We start from the raw sequence: 6,218 nt of genomic DNA, 5'->3' as shown, positions 1-6,218 counted from the left end.
CCCCCCCCCCCCTATTATTAGTAATACAACTGATTCATTTACTCCTTCAAAACAGCACCAACCTGATCATCTAAAAGTTTGTTACTAAGAAAACTCATTCACTTTCATACATCTCATCGGTGACATGTTTAGGGAATATTAGCTTGTTAGCTAAACAACACCTTATTGTTGCTGTTCAACAAAATTGAATTTCATGCTAGCTAACATCAATAAATAGGCTAGGTGCTAGCCAAAAGCTAACACTTGTTGCTGTTGTATTTCATAATAGTTGAATAACATTTGTGCATCCAACTTCCAACAGTGACAAAAGTCAGACAACCAAAAACAAATCATTTTTCTGTGTCAACAAATTCTGTCAGCTGTAAACACTGCTAGAAGCTACAGTGATAACTAAGTGGCTACTGGGTAATTAGCAATGCTAATTGTTTACTTAACTGATTACCTAAAGTGAAACTACATCCAGAAAGGCATTATATTGGTATCAGATACCCAACTCCTGTCTTCTTTAAAGGGTTGCTTTTAAAAACTGGCATATCACACACAACAGTTGTGGTCAGCTTGAATTCACCAAATGAGTCACAAACAGAAGCCATGTAGCCTATTTAGCTCTATTTTGACAAACAACAAAGTGGTTTTGGAAATTTTTCACAACACGTCTTTGAAGCAGACACGAACACAAGCCGACCACAGCTGCTTGAAATCCAGCCACCTTTGAAAATACAGAGATTTTCCTTAAAAGTGTCAACTTAATATGTTAGCAATGACAAAACAGTCTGGTTTTAGCTTGGCCTACATGAGCTGAAATTCCCTAAAGCCCATTTGCACTGGAATGACTGACTTACTGACTAAGACCTGCAGGGGTACAGTCAAAAACAAAACTGCTTATAGCCACATTGACCTACATTTGGCCACATCATTCATTGCAACACGAAAAAATGTCTAACGGCAGATTGTTTCTATTATGCTATCAGACATGATGCACTCAGACATAAAGACTTCTACACAACTATGACATTTCTTTAGTGACTGTTGATTAAAATACTTAATGCACATAATGCATCACAATGCTAACTACAGGAAAAGGTCGTACTATTGCTTTACATAACTACACACATTACATAACATAATCTTTTTACTCACTTTCACAAACCACTTGCTAACATCAATGCCAGCCTACTTTCCTCTATTCTCCTCTCCAGCCACTGCAGCTTCCTCACCACAACTTACAGTGATGCAAATCATTAACAGTCCAGTAGCACAGTACAACCGATGCATTTACAAACATGGATACGTCTGAACAACATCTGGATTATCTTTCTAGTTAAAGCGTGATTCATAACTGTTTCTCACAGTTTCCTTTTACTCTTAATTTGCATTTTGAAAACTCAGCATGCTGTGAGTGAACAGAGGCCTGAATGACTACTCACTGATCAAGAATGCAGTTCCAGAGAAAAAACTATTGCCCTGCAAAATAAGCTTACTTACACCACCACCATAATGCTACATTTTTATTATGTTACAGCATTTTAAACTCCATAATTAAATGTCACCTCTTACCCTGAGCACATGAATCCGACTTTACTAAAAGCACAGAACAGTAACTTATGACACTGCATGATTAATTTCAAAGGAAACTTAAATCTACTTCAGTAACAAAGATAATAAGGACTTCCGAAGTTATGGGGATAATTTTAGCACATGAGAAGTACCTCGTACTTTGTTCTGCATTTGAACTGGAAGGTGACTGGCTGAGATAACAGTCTGCTGTCTGATTCCTCTCACAGATAAACTAGCATTTCGAGAATGCACATCCTCATCAACCATGATGATGTTGCATCAGCCACTGTACCGGCGCCATGAAAGACAAGGCAAAAGTTTTCCCTAAGTGGTTTCATTATGCACATCGTATACAGCGCTATATATAGTGCTAGTCACTGAAAGTGTTAACCAAAAAAGAGGCAAGTTGGTTTTCTTGGTTTCAGTCAATAACTGATTTTTATTTCTGACGCGTTCAGTGAAAAGTGTCAGAAAGTGACTGCAGCCTCTGCTAATCAAAGCACAGGACGACGTGTGAGCAAATGGCAACATCTCATGTTATTGTCAATTTCCACTAACCATTAGAAAATTGTGACAGGGCAATTATGAAGTCAGTCCACACCCTCGCCTCCCACAGCCCTCCTCCTCCTCCTCATCATGAGCTGATGTAGAGAGACATATGTGTTTAGTCTATTAAAAGAGACAGCCGGCGTGCTTTGGGGAGGTGACCCTGGGGCTGGATGACAGCTTCAGTTACACTAACACATGAGCTCTCCCCAAGCCCCACCCCCTCTACCCCAACACACACACGAACCTGCTAAACTGCCAACTGAGCTCTACTCCCTCACCTCCAACCTTGAACCCCTAACCTCCCATCTTGGCTGATCTGGCAAGGGAGCACCAGTACGTGTGTGTGTGTGTGTGTGTGTGTGTGTGTGTGTGTGTGTGGTTGTCTGGGAGCAGGAGAAGGGGCTAAATTGAAAATTAAACTACCGAGTAGCCAGTTATGTTGATGGCCACGTTGATAGGCGTCAATCACTCCCGCCTGTTTGCTCTCTCTTTTCGCAGTCTTCCTCTTTCTCACTCTTTTGGCTGATTTAATTAAGTTTAGGAAATGATAGAATAACTGCATCCACCTGTGGCGGTTCACATCGTACTAATCTCTTCATTTAGCTGGCTAACCCCCAGTCTGCAGATAGCTGCACTCACACTGCGGCTGACCTCTCCTGCACACGACTCGCGGGGGGAAAAAGCTCCCTGGGTTGACACCAAGAACATTTAAGAAAAGTTGCTTGCCATCTAAACAATTAGATTAAGACGGATAAAATCTGAGTGTTTCCCAAAAAGGCACGTGATGACAAGTTTCCACAAACTCTGGCTGCGCTTGCAAAAATGACAATATCATTTATAGATGTGATAGTGCTAACAGACTGAAAGCGGTGTCTGAAGTGGACGGTAACAGATGTTAAAGGGATAATATGTAACTTTTAAAACTTTAAAATGTCTAAAAAAAGAACTAGACCTGTGTAATATATTTGTTGTTGATATATTTGTTGACATGTTTCCATCAATTTTCAAAAGTAGAGAAAGCCGTCATTTTTAATCATGATAACAGTTTCAATTGGTCGCCTGTCAATGGCTTCATGCCTTGGTATTATGGTTGTGTCAAAATTCCCTTTTTATCCAGTATTCAGCCACATTTTTACACTACACTTTTTAAATCTTGGTTGTTTTTCACTATATATTTTTAACCGGATGAAGGATTTCAGTCATTGAATGTCTGGACGTTAGCAGCAGCTCGGCTCATAGCCGACGATCTTTAATGTCAAACTGCTTTATTTGGTGTTTGTAGCAGTTTTAATCACCTGGTCTGTTTGTTTTGGAGAGGAGGAAACCTTTGTGGATACTTCCAGGAACAACTGACACAGAGGGAATCCTAACTAAGAGAAGCTGACTGCAATGACGGCGATGGTGGTAAAGACAAGAACCCCCATGATCCCACGCCATTTCATTTGACGGAGAGACCTCTAGCGGCAGAAATTACAAACGGTGCATTTAGGGAACAGAGATTTTTTCTCTGCAGGTGACCGCATCAACTCTTAACTCTGTTACATCATCCATCAAGGGGAAACTCTCTCCTGCAAGGACACACACAGGGCACCTTGAGGCAAGTTTGGGAACTTTACTGAAAACTGGTAAGAGACATTTAGGTAGAGCGTTGAAGTGGAGGGTTCTCATGTCAAGCAGGGACTTCCCCCATGAATAGTTTCCTGCTATAGTGCCCTCAAGCAAGGCATTAACACCTCAAAGTGCTCCACTTATGTTTCCAGCTGCCAGCAGTGCAGCAGTGAAGCTGTATTGGGGGGGGGTGGGGGTGGGTTTAAAGCTGTAACACTGTTGGCTTGAAATGGCAGTGAGAGCTAAATGAAAGATCTGCACTTCAATACCCAGAAATCATGTGAAGTGGCATCAGTAAACTGCACATGACAGCCTCGTATTCACTAACCGGGCTGCTGTGTGATCCAGTGATGATGAGTCCAGTTTTGTCTGGATGGAGTGCACACCCACGAGTTTTTAGGAGGCAATTTGGATTCAGCACAGAAGTTTTTTGTCATCACCTATGTGGGGAGAATACACTCTGCCAGCATCTCTACCAGAAACCAGAAGGTAATGTAGGAAAAACTGTGTGAATCCAAGGCGTCCTAATTAGTGGTGATGCTGTTATAGAACTGTAATTTAACCTGATCACACAGGTAGGGCTGCGGCTGAAAACAATATCATGATTGTAAAGAGAATACTTTCCCATGAGCCAAATAGAAATAATCAAACTGAAAGACAATAGTAAATCTATAAGCATTACAATGTGTTCCACTTATATCCAATGCATATTACAGAAAAGACAAAAACTTGTAAAACTCATGTTTTCTTGTTTAATCAAGAGAATCATTCATTTATAAAGCAGAATTCTGCAAACCAACAACACAATATGATCATATCATCACTCTACCATTCCACTTACAGTCAATAAAATGGACCACATCTACTTTAAATTGCTTATTCAATCCAACCAGTGGATCAAAAACCCCTAAATATTCAGTTGACATTTACATAAAACACAGAAACGCAATATTTTGAGACGTTTCAACCAACAAATATTGACATATTTGTTTGATAAATGATTAAAATGGTTGTTGATTTCCCGTTTATCATATAATCAGCTGATCAACCCCAACAGCCAATCCAAAACATTGGTGTACTTTTACTTTAAAATCGTGCAGAGTGCAAGTCAACTTATCAAGAATATAACAGCTTAGGACACTGACAACCACCTTTGATGTCAAACCAAGTAAATAGTTAAAAGTAAAAAACTTCCTCTCAATAAAAGATAATTCCCCAATGAGCCATTCTCTATTGTCCGTAATGCTGCTTATCATGTCCTGTTATATTAGCCATTTGGTTGACAACGCATTACCCACTTTAAGCCTGGAGGTTAAACCCACTGAAGTTCCCTCCGAGTTGGTGCCACATATGACGCACAGCATGATGGAGGGAAAGAGAAAGGAGGAAAAAAAAAAAGAAACAAGAATGACAACAATGTGAAAGAGAGAGAAGGGTAATGACGGGCTCCACTTTTTGCGGAGACATCATGCATTTCTCGGGTATTTAAGCGCGAGGGGCTCTGAGGGCTTAGCATTTCCGTAAGGCTGAGGCCTGCGTTTTGACTGGGAGAGAAGAGACCAATTAGGCCATTAATGTGAGTGCTGACGGGTGGATTACTCCCCTGGCTCGCCTGCCCCTTTAAAAAACAGGCAGGAATAACAATAAAGCCAGTATTAACCCAGCTCTTAAAGGGACAGCTGGGGAGGGGAAGGCAGGGAGTTTGTCTCGGAGTTCTCATCTCAAACATACTGTACGATGTAATTCTCAGGGGTCTTGGCGTCACAGTCTAATGTCCTTCACAGCTGGCTTCACATGTTCGAAGCTGCCAAACAGGCTTTTTTACACTTCCTGGGCCCTTTGTTTGAACCCTGGACTTGGGCTTCGGAGACTATTGTTCACTCGCATAGGAAGTTTTGTGTTTTCAATCAACAAGCGGTACCTTGAAGTTTCAAGGAAAACGGAACACACAGTTGACCCAGCCACGCACCGAGTACACAAGTTCACATGCATGCCCCGATATGGATACAATACAAATTCACACAGTGTGCCAACACCGAGGGACGCTGAGTCTGGTGCGTTTCTGCTGTATTCCTGTATTTCCAGGTTTACAGTTACAGGCCAAAGGTCAAAGGTGAGGGGTCGTGGCATTGCACTTCTAACAATGATGCAGGTGCACTATTCAGCTCCAGTCAGCTGCAGCGCATGGACATCCACCCCATCACTCAATTAAGAACACAGATCAACAAACACACACACACACACACACACACACACACACACACACACACACACACACACACAGATGCATACATTCACATGCACTCGTGGTCATGACCACCCTTTGGACCCCATGTAGTTGGGGTATTCTCTTACGGAGCTGGGAATAGGAGCGAGGAATCCGAGCGGTGCTGCCGTCCCGGGGACAAAAGGCGGGGTGGCCCCGGGGCTCATGCTAAGGAAGCTCCAGGTTCGGCCCCTGGACCTCGAGGTCCTTGAGGAGCCCCCTTCAACAGCCAGGTGTT

The sequence above is a fragment of the Seriola lalandi genome, unplaced genomic scaffold (genome assembly GCF_002814215.2).
Source record: "Seriola lalandi dorsalis isolate HSWRI2012SDOR001 ecotype SW California unplaced genomic scaffold, Sedor1 jcf7180002054961, whole genome shotgun sequence".
NCBI classification, from domain to species: domain Eukaryota; kingdom Metazoa; phylum Chordata; class Actinopteri; order Carangiformes; family Carangidae; genus Seriola; species Seriola lalandi.
The sequence above is the reverse complement of the archived record's forward strand: the minus strand, read 5'-3'. Positions refer to the sequence as shown.